A 16,480-nucleotide genomic window follows, 5' to 3' on the forward strand; every position below is an offset into this window, starting at 1 on the left:
TATAAGTGATTCCTCCACCATCCACCTTTGCAAACAACCCACACCCCTCAACAAAATGTTCATCAAAATCTTCCATCCCATAATTACACCATCCTTATTCACTAATCAACATAAAATACATAATCTAATATAGACATTAGACATACTCCATTTCAGAAGTTAACCCTAACTCCCCCTCCTCCCTCCTCCATAGACACTAAAGTACTCCCCTTTATAAACATACTTTCAAATTTCTCTAGTTTTGCATTATACATTAATTCCACCTGCTTTCTTAAACCTGCTTTAAAGATTACCCAGACATTCACCTTTTTCCCTTCAAAATGTTTCATATTCCTTCTACAGTAAATTGCATACCTCACAAAACTCAAAACAATATTCAACAGGTACACATTCACACCCAAACATTTCCCCATTACTCCAAATAATATTAACCTATCCCATACAAAACTTTCTAAAAACTCTTTTCTCCAGTGCCTCCACAACAAAATTTTTACTTCCTTAAAAAACCTGTCAGACTTGGACATTCAACAAATAAATGCAATAAAGACTCTGGCTTCATCATACACACATCACATTCCCGCCGTACATCGCGGTTTATCTGATGTAAAATAATATTTGTGTATATACGATTATGCCGTATCATAAAATCCATGTTCTCACAATTTCGTTTATTCCCAAACAAAACCAAATTCTCCCACATCAAAGAAACATCCAAATCAATAAACATTTTTCTCCACATCCTCTCAGCCGCAGGCCTCACACACACAGACTTCAACATACACTTGTACAATCTTTTCTGTGTTACTTTTGATAAAACTTGTTTCCCCGATCCTTTACCCACATAGAGACTTGGCAGCACATACAAGTCCTCATATTCCCCCTCCCCATTTATCACTTTTATCCACTCACCCGGAATGCATAATTTAATTCTTTCGTATATCTGCAATACTAATTTTCTCTCCACTGTATCATCAACCTCCCACACAGTATCCAGAATTGCCTGCCCCCTTAAAAAGAAAATCTTTTACCAATATTAACCCAGCCTTCATGAACATTTTGTTGTACAGCACCTTCCCCCCACTCTCTATTTTCGGATTCAAAAACACAGGCTGATTAAATATGTTGTCCTTATTTGTACATGTGTACTCAATCTTAGGAAGAAATTCCCCCCATGCCAAGAACACCTCTTTATAGAACTCAGGCAAACCCTCCAACATATCCTTCTTCCATGACATCAATAATCCACTTTCTTCACAACCCCCACTTCTGTACAAAAAATGTTTAAAAAACCTTTTCCATCCATAATCTACCTCCCCATATAAGTATTTTTGCACAGTTTTTATTCTCATTGCTTTTCTCTTCACATCCAGATCCACCAATTTCAACCCCCCATCCTTTAAATCCGAGATAAGAGTTGCCCTTGCAATCCTAGTCCCCTTCCCCTCCCATAGGAAATCTGTAACCAAACCATTGAATTCTTTTAACACCCATTGTGGCATATCCAACGAACCTAGAACATAGATACATTTGGATGCCACCAAAGAATTAATCACCACCACCTTCCCCTCAAGAACAGTTTTCTTGCCTTCCAATAGGATAGAGTATGTTTTATTTTATTCAAAACCCCAGTCCATGTCTCATCTCTCGTCCCTTCTTTATCCACCCCCAAAACCACCCCTAAAGTCTTTATATAACCTTCAGCCTTTTTGAAAGGGAATCCACAGTCCACTTTTTTCATCTATCCCCACATACATTATTTCAGATTTTTTCAACATTAAGTTTTGCCCCTGATGCCTTGCCATATACCTCAAAACACTCCATTACATTCTTCACACTTTCAACATCTATCACAGTACATGTAGTATCATCCGCATATTGCTGTATAACACTCTCCCCCATCCGGTATCCGTATACCTCGAATTAATTTGTTTGCTTTAATCATTGCTGCAAGCGGCTCCACCGATAAACTATAAAGAGCAGCTGATAACGGACATCCCTGCCTTACAGATCTCTCCAGAGGAAAAGAATCTGTTAAAATCCCATTACATTTTACTCTGCTCCTTGCATATCCATTCAGTAGTCTAATCCAACCTATCATTCTTTCACCAAACCCAAATTTCCCAAGTGTCACGAGTAAAAAGGAATGATCAACTCTATCAAAAGCCTTATTTAGATCCAAACTCATCACAAACCCCCCTTCCTCCCCCATATGCTTTATCACATCCCTTATTGTTCCCACTGTGTCAGAAATATCCCTCCCTGGTACACTATATCCTTGTGTCTCTGCTATTACTCCTCCCATAACTTTTAACTCTATTAGCTAAGACCTTGGCTAAGATCTTATAATCACAATTTAAAAGTGTCAACGGTCGATAATTATCCAAATTTACACGACTCCCTTTATTTTTATACAGTATGGTTAAAACTCCTGTGGCCAGCGAATCTGGCACCACTTGAGTCTTTTCAATATATTCATACAGTTTTCTTAAAATTGGAGCCAACAAATCTGCAAAAGATTTATAAAATTCCGCAGTTAGGCCATCAGACCCCGGACTCCTATTGCAATTAGCATCTAATATGGCCTCCTTAATGTCAGTTAGACTCATATCTTCATCACACATGTTTTTTTCCCCTTCTGTTAACTTAGTATCCACGTGTTCAAGCACCTTATCCATACAGGAATCATTAACCTCTTCTTTTTAAATAAGCATTCATAATATCTCTCACCGTATCCAGAATCCCCACCAAATCATTAACCTTTTCCCCTTTATCATTAATTAACTCCGTAATATAAATCTTCTCTTGTCTTCTTTTTTCTAAATTCAAGAAAAAATGAAGTACACCTTTCCCCCCTCTATCGCATATTGCACTCTACTCCTTACAATCGCCGCATTACATTTCTTCTTCTCATATTCATCAAGTGCATCCTTAGCCAGTAAATAATCCTCCACCCCATGACCTTCATCCTTTTCTATACACTCAAGTTCATGTTTAACCTTCTTACGTAGTTTTCCTCTCCTTCTTTTTCAAAAAATAATTCCTCTTAACAGCATATTTTATAGTCAATTCCTTACATTTGGTTTTCAGCTCCTCCCACCACAACCCCATATTCACCTCCATTAACTGTTGTCTTTTGGCCTCCCCAATACATTCTGATATCATCTCAATATAATTTTTCCTCCTCTAGCAAGCTATTATTTAAACACCACAGCCCACCAGATTTAGTATGTGTCCTTACTCCACAAGAAAATACCACCGCCGCATGATCACTAAAAGCTGTAAAAACATACTTAATTTCTTTCATAAAATTCCTTAAACCCTCATTTACTAAAACCAGATCTATTCGCGTCTGTTTCAACTCCCCTAAAACCACCTGCCTTCTAGAAATTCCTCTCTTGTTCGGATTCTCCTCCCTCCATATATCAATCAAACTGTTTTCAAACATAATCTTCCTTAAGACCCCCTAGATACGTCATTTCTAAAAATAGCTCCCCTTTTCATATCTAATCTATTCATTTTTACATTAAAATCCCCTACTAAAATACAGTTACCCTTACACCATTTCCCTACTTCTAAAAATAAATTATTTCGCTCTATCTCATTATTCGCAGCATAAATATTTATAATCCTAAAAACCCTATTCATATATTCAAAATCCAAAATTAAAATCCTCCCATTATTATCATTATATATCTTCTTCACATTTTCTACTACATCCTTCCTTAATAAAATTGCAACCCCACTTGAATTTCCCCTGCCATTGTTAACATAAATAAAATCCCTCCATATTTTTTTAACTCCTAAAACACATGCATTATCCCAGTGCGTCTCTTGAATACATAAAATATCTGAATTCTTCATTTGTACTATTCTATTAAATTTTCCCATAGTTCTCAAACCATTTGCATTTATTGACATTATATTTACCATTCTAATAAATAATAAAATAGTAAAATATAAATTCATTATCCTCTACCTGTTATCCAGTTTCTTTCCTCTTCCCCCCTTTCCCTCTCCCTCTTCCCCCCGCTTTCCTCTTCCTGTATCCTTCCCTCGTTCTTTCACTCTTTTCTCCATCATCCGTGTCCGATATCTCCTCCAAGTCCATGTTATCCAGCCAACTCAACTTCTTGTCACCCTCATCCGTTGTGCTCCCCATGTTCATCTCCGTCTCTGGTATTGTCATCGTTGTGCTCCCCGTGTTCATCTCCGTCTCATGTATAGCCGTCGTTGTCGTTTCTGTTATTGTTCTCAAACTCGAACCCCTCTCCATTTCTTCACCCCCGAGGTACTTGTTAGTACTGTGCTATCCCCCAAAACCTGTGAGTCCCCATGCTTCCCCCAGTCCACTCCCCCCTCCTCCTGAAAACTCCCTCTTCTTATTTCTGAGTCCATACTACTCCCAATTTCATTCATCTTCTGGTCCTTCTCCCTTCTTCCTTCCTCCGTCTCTCCACTCTCCTCCACGTCCTCTCCTCCATCTTCTTCTCCTTCTTGCGACAATACACCTGCTTCCTCGAATAGTGCTTGACTCCCCTCTTCAGCCATAACCTCTCCACAGTTGCACTCCGCCAATCTCTTTCTGCATCCACCACAGAAATTCCTTTCCTTCTCTCCGACACATTCTCTCGCATAGTGTCCTTGCTTGCCACATTTGAAACACTTAAATTCAGGGCAGTCTTTAACTATGTGCCCGGGTTGAATACACAACCGACACACTCTGACCTGTTTGTCATGAAGGACCCTAAAATATTCTGCTCCCTCCAACGTCTCAATTCTTGTAGAGTAAGGCAATGATGTCACTTTTTCTGTGAACTTGACTTTGCAAAAACGTGTCCCATCAACCACCTCCGTTCCTGGCCAAACTCTCCTCCTTATCTCGAAACGGCTTCCACTCCCCAGCTACTCAGCTTACCCAGTATCACACCATCTTCTACATATACTGGGAGATTCATAAAAGACACCACCAATTCCTTCACATTAACATCTCTCGCCAAAATCCTGGTGTCCTTTATCCATATTCCATCCATTAAACGTTCTTTTCCTTTTCCGTTTCTCATCGTAACTTCATACTTTTTTTCTCCTTTCATTCGGCATCCCACCACCTCTCCACACCCCTCCTTAATTGCTCGTAGTAGTTCCATTGTCGTCACTTTGTCTTCTCCTACCAACTCAATTGCCACCGTGTATTCTTTGCCATATTTCATTCCTTCTTTATCTTCATTTTTCTTCCGTTGCGCCCTTTCGTTGTCTTTGTCCATTCCGTTTGTCATTTCCATGTTGTCCGTCATAGTGATTCAAAAAAAGAATCCGAAAAGAAAAAAACTCTCCCCCAAGCAGCAAAACTGCAAGGGGGAAGACTAACCAAACTTAAAACTATTCAACTGCAAGAACAAACAATAAATATATTTCGAAATCCAAATAATTAACAAAAATAGCTCTCGAGCAAACACTCTTCAGCAAACACTCACTCACAACTCAAACCTCGCACCTGTCGTCACTTCTCCAATCAGGATGGGCGTATTCAGGCTGGTATGGCAGTAAGCGCAGGAACAACTCTTGGTACACTATATAAAGACATGAACCAAATTTACCAGTGATTCGAATTTCCGTGCAACTTAATGAACCGACTAAAAACAAAGGCTGAATGTCTGCCTATATTTTGAGGGGAAACGCTTTGTCTATTATTTAATTTGACCAGGGCAGGGCAGCACATACAAACTGCATTTAGTCAATAAAAATACATGATATTATTAGGGTGATAAATAAAAGGCAGTTGCTCCATGACACATATATTTTGAGGGAAACGCACTGTCTATTATTTAATTTGATTAGGGCAGGGCAGCACATACAAAATGCATTTAGTCCAATAAAAATACATGATATTATTAGGGTGATAAATAAAAGGCAGTTGCTCCATGACACAAGAGCACTCCCTAGTGGAACAAAGGCTTACAGCACCTGGTATTCCCAGGCGGTCTCCCATCCAAGTACTAACCAGGCCCAATCCTGCTTAGCTTCCGAGATAAGACGAGATCGGGTGTATTTAGGCTGGTATGGCCGTATGCGTGAGAGCAACTCTTGGTACACTATATAAAGAAATGAAGAAAATGTATCAGCGATCTGAATTTCCGTGCAACTTATTGAACCGACTAAAAACAAAGGCTGAATGTACTGCCTATATTTTGAGTGAAACGCATTGTCTATTATTTAATTTGATCATGGCAGAGCAGCACATACAAACTGCATTTAGTCCAATAAAAATACATGATATTATTAGGGTGATAAATAAAAGGCAGTTGCTCCATGACACATATATTTTGAGGGAAATGCATTGTCTATTATTTAATTTGATCAGGGCAGGTCAGGGCAGCACATACAAACTGCATTTAGTCCAATAAAAATACATGATATTATTAGGGTGATAAATAAATGGCAGTTGCTCCATGACACAAGAGCACTCTCTAGTGGAACAAAAAGCTTACAGCACCTGGAATTCCCAGGCGGTCTCCCATCCAAGTACTATCCAGGCCTGACTCTATTTAGCATCTGAGATCAGACAAGATCGGGCATATTCAGGCTGGTATGGCCGTAAGCTTGAGAACAAATCTTGGTACACTATATAAAGACATGAACAAAATGTATCAGTGATTAGTATTTCCATGCAACTTAATGAACCGACTAAAAACAAAGGCTGAATGTACTGACTAATATTTTCAAGGAAACGCACTGTCTATTATTTAATTTGATCAGGGCAGGGCAGGGCAGCACATACAAACTGCATTTAGTCCAATAAAAATACATGATATTATTAGGGTGATAAATAAAAGGCAGTTGCTCCATGACACATATATTTTGAGGGGAAACGCACTGTCTATTATTTAATTTGATTAGGGCAGGGCAGCACATACAAACTGCATTTAGTCCAATAAAAATACATGATATTATTAGGGTGATAAATAAAAGGCAGTTGCTCCATGACACAAGAGCACTCTCTAGTGGAACAAAAGGCTTACAGCACCTGGTATTCCCAGGCAGTCTCCCATCCACATACTAACCAAGCCCAATCCTGCTTAGCTTCCGAGATAAGACGAGATAGGGTGTATTAAGGCTGGTATGGCCATAAGCTTGGGAGCAACTCTTGGTACACTATATAAAGAAATGAAGAAAATGTATCAGCGATTCGAATTTCCGTGCAACTTATTGAACCGACTAAAAACAAAGGCTGAATGTACTGCCTATATTTTGAGGGGAAACGCATTGTCTATTATTTAATTTGATCATGGCAGAGCAGCACATACAAACTGCATTTAGTCAAATAAAAAAACATGATACTAATAGGGTGATAAATAAAAGGCAGTTGCTCCATGACACATATATTTTGAGGGAAATGCACTGTCTATTATTTAATTTGATCAGGGCAGGGCAGGGCAGCACATACAAACTGCATTTAGTCCAATAAAAATACATGATATTATTAGGGTGATAAATAAAAAGGCTGTTGCTCCATGACACAAGAGTACTCTCTAGTTGAACAAGAAGCTTACAGCACCTGGTATTCCCAGGCGGTCTCCCATCCAAGTACTATCCAAGCCTGACTCTATTTAGCATCTGAGATCAGACAAGATCAGGCATATTCAGGCTGGTATGGCCGTAAGCTGGAGAACAAATCTTGATACACTATATAAAGACATGAACAAAATGTATCAGCGATTAGTATTTCCATGCAACTTAATGAACCGACTAAAAACAAAGGCTGAATGTACTGCCTATATCTTCAAGGAAACGCACTGTCTATTATTTAATTTGATCAGGGCAGGGCAGGGCAGGGCAGGGCAGGGCAGGGCAGGGCAGCACATACAATCTGCATTTAGTCAAAAAAAAATACATGATATTATTAGGGTGATAAATAAAAGGCAGTTGCTCCATGACACAAGAGCACTCTCTAGTGGAACAAAAGGCTTACAGCACCTGGTATTCCCAGGCAGACTCCCATCCAAGCACTAACCAGGCCCAATCCTGCTTAGCTTCCGAGATCGGACGAGATCGGGCGTATTTTTTTTTTTTCTTTTTATTATCAAAAAATTCAATTTTTTACAATATTTACAGTACAATATTACAATGAACAATACAGAAGACACTATCCTAACATAGGCAGGTGAACAATTCACCCCCTATCAAATCAAAGAACCCAAAGAAATAAAAATACAAAAAAAACTCAGACATGACTAAGACATAACAAATTCCACCCACAAAATAGGCAGATAAAAGCCACCCCCTACCAAATAAAAATAAACAAAGAAAATATTCAAAATAATTCTTTCAAAATTATAAGTGATTCCTCCACCATCCACCTTTGCAAACAACCCACACCCCTCAACAAAATGTTCATCAAAATCTTCCATCCCATAATTACACCATTCTTATTCACTAATCAACATAAAATACATAATCTAATATAGACATTAGACATACTCCATTTCAGAAGTTAACCCTAACTCCCCCTCCTCCCTCCTCCATAGACACTAAAGTACTCCCCCTTTATAAACATACTTTCAAATTTCTCTAGTTTTGCATTATACATTAATTCCACCTGCTTTCTTAAACCTGCTTTAAAGATTACCCAGACATTCACCTTTTTCCCTTCAAAATGTTTCATATTCCTTCTACAGTAAATTGCATACCTCACAAAACTCAAAACAATATTCAACAGGTACACATTCACACCCAAACATTTCCCCATTACTCCAAATAATATTAACCTATCCCATACAAAACTTTCTAAAAACTCTTTTCTCCAGTGCCTCCACAACAAAATTTTTACTTCCTTAAAAAAACCTGTCAAACTTGGACATTCAACAAATAAATGCAATAAAGACTCTGGCTTCATCATACACACATCACATTCCCGCCGCATACATCGCGGTTTATCTGATGTAAAATAATATTTGTGTATATACGATTATGCCGTATCATAAAATCCATGTTCTCACAATTTCGTTTATTCCCAAACAAAACCAAATTCTCCCACATCAAAGAAACATCCAAATCAATAAACATTTTTCTCCACATCCTCTCAGCCGCAGGCCTCACACACACAGACTTCAACATACACTTGTACAATCTTTTCTGTGTTACTTTTGATAAAACTTGTTTCCCCGATCCTTTACCCACATAGAGACTTGGCAGCACATACAAGTCCTCATATTCCCCCCTCCCCATTTATCACTTTTATCCACTCACCCGGAATGCATAATTTAATTCTTTCGTATATCTGCAATACTAATTTTCTCTCCACTGTATCATCAACCTCCCACACAGTATCCAGAATTGCCTGCCCCCTTAAAAACCCCGGTATAACCTCATAAAGAAAATCTTTTACCAATATTAACCCAGCCTTCATGAACATTTTGTTGTACAGCACCTTCCCACCACTCTCTATTTTCGGATTCAAAAACACAGGCTGATTAAATATGTTGTCCTTATTTGTACATGTGTACTCAATCTTAGGAAGAAATTCCCCCATGCCAAGAACACCTCTTTATAGAACTCAGGCAAACCCTCCAACATATCCTTCTTCCATGACATCAATAATCCACTTTCTTCACAACCCCCACTTCTGTACAAAAATGTTTAAAAACCTTTTCCATCCATAATCTACCTCCCCATATAAGTATTTTTGCACAGTTTTTATTCTCATTGCTTTTCTCTTCACATCCAGATCCACCAATTTCAACCCCCCATCCTTTAAATCCGAGATAAGAGTTGCCCTTGCAATCCTAGTCCCCTTCCCCTCCCATAGGAAATCTGTAACCAAACCATTGAATTCTTTTAACACCCATTGTGGCATATCCAACGAACCTAGAACATAGATACATTTGGATGCCACCAAAGAATTAATCACCACCACCTTCCCCCTCAAGAACAGTTTTCTTGCCTTCCAATAGGATAGAGTATGTTTTATTTTATTCAAAACCCCAGTCCATGTCTCATCTCTCGTCCCTTCTTTATCCACCCCCAAAACCACCCCCTAAAGTCTTTATATAACCTTCAGCCTTTTTGAAAGGGAATCCACAGTCCACTTTTTCATCTATCCCCACATACATTATTTCAGATTTTTCAACATTAAGTTTTGCCCCTGATGCCTTGCCATATACCTCAAAACACTCCATTACATTCTTCACACTTTCAACATCTATCACAGTACATGTAGTATCATCCGCATATTGCTGTATAACACTCTCCCCCCATCCGGTATCCGTATACCTCGAATTAATTTGTTTGCTTTAATCATTGCTGCAAGCGGCTCCACCGATAAACTATAAAGAGCAGCTGATAACGGACATCCCTGCCTAACAGATCTCTCCAGAGGAAAAGAATCTGTTAAAATCCCATTACATTTTACTCTGCTCCTTGCATATCCATTCAGTAGTCTAATCCAACCTATCATTCTTTCACCAAACCCAAATTTCCCAAGTGTACGCAGTAAAAAGGAATGATCAACTCTATCAAAAGCCTTATTTAGATCCAAACTCATCACAAACCCCCCTTCCTCCCCCCATATGCTTTATCACATCCCTTATTGTTCCCACTGTGTCAGAAATATCCCTCCCTGGTACACTATATCCTTGTGTCTCTGCTATTACTCCTCCCATAACTTTTTTAACTCTATTAGCTAAGACCTTGGCTAAGATCTTATAATCACAATTTAAAAGTGTCAACGGTCGATAATTATCCAAATTTACACGACTCCCTTTATTTTTATACAGTATGGTTAAAACTCCTGTGGCCAGCGAATCTGGCACCACTTGAGTCTTTTCAATATATTCATACAGTTTTCTTAAAATTGGAGCCAACAAATCTGCAAAAGATTTATAAAATTCCGCAGTTAGGCCATCAGACCCCGGACTCCTATTGCAATTAGCATCTAATATGGCCTCCTTAATGTCAGTTAGACTCATATCTTCATCACACATGTTTTTTTTCCCCTTCTGTTAACTTAGTATCCACGTGTTCAAGCACCTTATCCATACAGGAATCATTAACCTCTTCTTTTTTAAATAAGCATTCATAATATCTCTCGACCGTATCCAGAATCCCCACCAAATCATTAACCTTTTCCCTTTATCATTAATTAACTCCGTAATATAAATCTTCTCTTGTCTTCTTTTTCTAAATTCAAGAAAAATGAAGTACACCTTTCCCCCCTCTATCGCATATTGCACTCTACTCCTTACAATCGCCGCATTACATTTCTTCTTCTCATATTCATCAAGTGCATCCTTAGCCAGTAAATAATCCTCCACCCCATGACCTTCATCCTTTTCTATACACTCAAGTTCATGTTTAACCTTCTTACGTAGTTTCCTCTCCTTCTTTTTCAAAAAATAATTCCTCTTAACAGCATATTTTATAGTCAATTCCTTACATTTGGTTTTCAGCTCCTCCCACCACAACCCCATATTCACCTCCATTAACTGTTGTCTTTTGGCCTCCCCAATACATTCTGATATCATCTCAATATAATTTTCCTCCTCTAGCAAGCTATTATTTAAACACCACAGCCCACCAGATTTAGTATGTGTCCTTACTCCACAAGAAAATACCACCGCCGCATGATCACTAAAAGCTGTAAAAACATACTTAATTTCTTTCATAAAATTCCTTAAACCCTCATTTACTAAAACCAGATCTATTCGCGTCTGTTTCAACTCCCCTAAAACCACCTGCCTTCTAGAAATTCCTCTCTTGTTCGGATTCTCCTCCCTCCATATATCAATCAAACTGTTTTCAAACATAATCTTCCTTAAGACCCCCTAGATACGTCATTTCTAAAAATAGCTCCCCCTTTTCATATCTAATCTATTCATTTTTACATTAAAATCCCCTACTAAAATACAGTTACCCTTACACCATTTCCCTACTTCTAAAATAAATTATTTCGCTCTATCTCATTATTCGCGCATAAATATTTATAATCCTAAAAACCCTATTCATATATTCAAAATCCAAAATTAAAATCCTCCCATTATTATCATTATATATCTTCTTCACATTTTCTACTACATCCTTCCTTAATAAAATTGCAACCCCACTTGAATTTCCCCTGCCATTGTTAACATAAATAAAATCCCTCCATATTTTTTTAACTCCTAAAACACATGCATTATCCCAGTGCGTCTCTTGAATACATAAAATATCTGAATTCTTCATTTGTACTATTCTATTAAATTTTCCCATAGTTCTCAAACCATTTGCATTTATTGACATTATATTTACCATTCTAATAAATAATAAAATAGTAAAATATAATTTCATTATCCTCTACCTGTTATCCAGTTTCTTTCCTCTTCCCCCTTTCCCCTCTCCCTCTTCCCCCGCTTTCCTCTTCCTGTATCCTTCCCTCGTTCTTTCACTCTTTTCTCCATCATCCGTGTCCGATATCTCCTCCAAGTCCATGTTATCCAGCCAACTCAACTTCTTGTCACCCTCATCCGTTGTGCTCCCCATGTTCATCTCCGTCTCTGGTATTGTCATCGTTGTGCTCCCCGTGTTCATCTCCGTCTCATGTATAGCCGTCGTTGTCGTTTCTGTTATTGTTCTCAAACTCGAACCCCTCTCCATTTCTTCACCCCCGAGGTACTTGTTAGTACTGTGCTATCCCCCAAAACCTGTGAGTCCCCGTGCTTCCCCCAGTCCACTCCCCCCTCCTCCTGAAAACTCCCTCTTCTTATTTCTGAGTCCATACTACTCCCAATTTCATTCATCTTCTGGTCCTTCTCCCTTCTTCCTTCCTCCGTCTCTCCACTCTCCACCACGTCCTCTCCTCCATCTTCTTCTCCTTCTTGCGACAATACACCTGCTTCCTCGAATAGTGCTTGACTCCCCTCTTCAGCCATAACCTCTCCACAGTTGCACTCCGCCAATCTCTTTCTGCATCCACCACAGAAATTCCTTTCCTTCTCTCCGACACATTCTCTCGCATAGTGTCCTTGCTTGCCACATTTGAAACACTTAAATTCAGGGCAGTCTTTAACTATGTGCCCGGGTTGAATACACAACCGACACACTCTGACCTGTTTGTCATGAAGGACCCTAAAATATTCTGCTCCCTCCAACGTCTCAATTCTTGTAGAGTAAGGCAATGATGTCACTTTTTCTGTGAACTTGACTTTGCAAAAACGTGTCCCATCAACCACCTCCGTTCCTGGCCAAACTCTCCTCCTTATCTCCGAAACGGCTTCCACTCCCCAGCTACTCAGCTTACCCAGTATCACACCATCTTCTACATATACTGGGAGATTCATAAAAGACACCACCAATTCCTTCACATTAACATCTCTCGCCAAAATCCTGGTGTCCTTTATCCATATTCCATCCATTAAACGTTCTTTTCCTTTTCCGTTTCTCATCGTAACTTCATACTTTTTTTCTCCTTTCATTCGGCATCCCACCACCTCTCCACACCCCTCCTTAATTGCTCGTAGTAGTTCCATTGTCGTCACTTTGTCTTCTCCTACCAACTCAATTGCCACCGTGTATTCTTTGCCATATTTCATTTCCTTCTTTATCTTCATTTTTCTTCCGTTGCGCCCTTTCGTTGTCTTTGTCCATTCCGTTTGTCATTTCCATGTTGTCCGTCATAGTGATTCAAAAAAGAATCAGAAAAGAAAAACTCTCCCCCAAGCAGCAAAACTGCAAGGGGGGAAGACTAACCAAACTTAAAACTATTCAACTGCAAGAACAAACAAAAAAATATATTTCGAAATCCAAATAATTAACAAAAATAGCTCTCGAGCAAACACTCTTCAGCAAACACTCACTCACAGCTCAAACCTCGCACCTGTCGTCACTTCTCCAATCAGGATGGGCGTATTCAGGCTGGTATGGCCGTAGCGAGGGAACAACTCTTGGAACACTATATAAAGTCAATGTGTCACTCACTCTGAAGGGGACACAGAAACGTATCCACTTTGTGACACAAACTGAAGAATCTCAACCCTTGCTTACATTTCCAATATATATATATATATTTGAGTCTTGTTGGGGGGGGGGGCATATCCTATGTTGATTTATGACAAGTTCATTGACTAGGGCCCTATAAAATAGGCGTTGCGGACCGAATCACGGAATCCAGACATTAAACCGAAATTCAACAATATTCAAACATTTATTGAACTTAGTAAGAAATCAACTAAATCTATTCAACTTGTTAGAAAACGCATTCATTTGCCCAAGTCAATCATAAGACATGAACAAAATGCATCAGTGATTCGTATTTCCATGAACTTTCTGGCACGGCACAGGAATGCCCCTGTCTGTGTGCATGTGTGCGGTGCGCGCGTATGTCTACACTTTGTGTAGCCGTTAGCGATGATGCTAATGATAACCTTCTTCTGGTAGGGAAGGATTGGCTTTCCCCAAAACCTTCGCAAGTAAATGTTAACTACAAAGTAGCCTATGCCTGCCTGGCAGAATTATACCGTGATCATTTGCATCACTCCAGTGGCCATTTGTTCTACAGCAACACCGCTTAACCAAACAAAGGTCTCTTCCTGGTGCACGCTTGCATTTAAGGGTAACTACACCCCAAAATCTAAATGTCTTACATTTTTCCCAGACCTCACAAATGGTCACCTGATAGGGTTTAAACATTGTTGTGGACATAGAACATCCAATTGTGCTGTTTTGCTATTAAAAAGGTGTACTTTTGAGAGCGAAAACCTGCCAAAACAGGGACAAACGGTCAACGGGGAAATCTAAACGGAGAAAAGGGAACTTGGGAATTAACGGAATCAGGCAAAACATTGAAGGGATTTTAAGTGCCCTAATGGACTACAGACATTGACTGTCTCCTAGACTAAATACAAAGGCTGCATGTACTGCCTATATTTTGAGGGAAACGCACTGTCCATTATTTGATTTGATCAGGGCAGGGCAGCACACACAAACTGCATTTAGTCCAATAACAATCCATGATATTATTAGGGTGATAAATAAAAGGCAGTTGCTCCATTACACAAGAGCACGCTCTACTGGGACAAAAAGCTTACAGCACCTGGTATTCCCAGGCGGTCTCCCAACCAAGTACTAACCAGGCCCGACCCTGCTTAGCTTCCAGAGATCAGACGAGATCAGGTGTATTCAGGCTGGTATGGCCGTGAAGCGAGGGAACAGCTCTTGGTACACTATATAAAGTCAATGTGTCACTCACTCTGAAAGGGACACAGAAACGTATCCACTTTGTGACACAAACTGAAGAAGCTCAACCCTTGCTTAAATCTCCAATATATATATATATATATATATATATATATATATATATATATGAGTCTTGTTGGGGGAAGAGGGCATATCCTATGTTGATTTATGACAAGTTCATTGACTAGGGCCCTATAAAATAGGCGTTGCGGACCGAATCACGGAATCCAGACATTAAACCGAAATTCAACAATAGTCAAACATTTATTGAACTTAGTAAGAAATCAACTAAATCTATTCAACTTGTTAGAAAACACATTCATTTGCCCAAGTCAATCATAAGACATGAACAAAATGCATCAGTGATTCGTATTTCCATGGAACTTTCTGAAACGGCACAGGAATGCCCCTGTCTGTGTGCATGTGTGCGGTGCGCGCATATATCTACACTTTGTGTAGCCGTTAGCGATGATGCTAATGATAACCTTCTTCTGGTAGGGAAGGAATGGCTTTCCCCAAAACCTTCGCAAGTAAATGTTAACTACAAAGTAGCCTATGCCTGCCTGGCAGAATTATACCGCGATCATTTGCATCACTCCAGTGGCCATTTGTTCTACAGCAACACCGCTTAACCAAACAAAGGTCTCTTCCTGGTGCACGCTTGCATTTAAGGGTAACTACACCCCCAAAATCTAAATGTCTTAAATTTTTCCCAGACCTCACAAATGGTCACCTGATAGGGTTTAAACATTGTTGTGGACATAGAACATCCAATTGTGCTGTTTTGCTATTAAAAAGGTGTACTTTTGAGAGCGAAAACCTGCCAAAACAGGGACAAACGGTCAACAGGGAAATCTAAACGGTGAAAAGGGAACTTGGGAATTAACAGAATCAGGCAAAACATTGAAGGGATTTTATAGTGCCCTAATGGACTACAGACATTGACTGTCTCCTAGACTAAAAACAAAGGCTGCATGTACTGCCTATATTTTGAGGGAAACGCACTGTCCATTATTTGATTTGATCAGGGCAGGGCAGCACACACAAACTGCATTTAGTCCAAAACAATCCATGATATTATTAGGTTGATAAATAAAAGGCAGTTGCTCCATGACACAAGAGCACGCTCTACTGGGACAAAAGCTTACAGCATCTGGTATTCCAAGAGTGTCTCCCATCCAAGTACTAACCAGGCCTGACCCTGCTTAGCTTCCGAGATCGGACGAGATCTGGCGTATTTTTTTATTTTTTATTTTATTTTTATATATCATAGCTTCAT

The 16,480-nt window shown here is 39.3% G+C and overlaps 1 non-coding gene and 4 pseudogenes across 1 annotated transcript; all 5 read right to left on the reverse strand.

Moving 5' to 3' along the window:
• Nucleotides 1–5,949: 5,949 nt before the first annotated feature.
• On the reverse strand, nucleotides 5,950–6,068 carry LOC123484828. The gene has a single exon (XR_006658721.1). It is a non-coding gene; the product is annotated as a 5S ribosomal RNA (ribosomal RNA).
• A 410-nt stretch (nucleotides 6,069–6,478) lies between these two features.
• On the reverse strand, nucleotides 6,479–6,597 carry LOC123484824 (annotated as a pseudogene).
• A 412-nt stretch (nucleotides 6,598–7,009) lies between these two features.
• Nucleotides 7,010–7,128, reverse strand: LOC121559319 (annotated as a pseudogene).
• A 412-nt stretch (nucleotides 7,129–7,540) lies between these two features.
• Nucleotides 7,541–7,659, reverse strand: LOC121559347 (annotated as a pseudogene).
• Nucleotides 7,660–15,046: 7,387 nt separating this feature from the next.
• Nucleotides 15,047–15,166, reverse strand: LOC121556019 (annotated as a pseudogene).
• Nucleotides 15,167–16,480: the final 1,314 nt, after the last annotated feature.

This window comes from Coregonus clupeaformis, unplaced genomic scaffold, assembly GCF_020615455.1.
Source record: "Coregonus clupeaformis isolate EN_2021a unplaced genomic scaffold, ASM2061545v1 scaf0476, whole genome shotgun sequence".
Taxonomy (NCBI): Eukaryota; Metazoa; Chordata; class Actinopteri; order Salmoniformes; family Salmonidae; genus Coregonus; species Coregonus clupeaformis.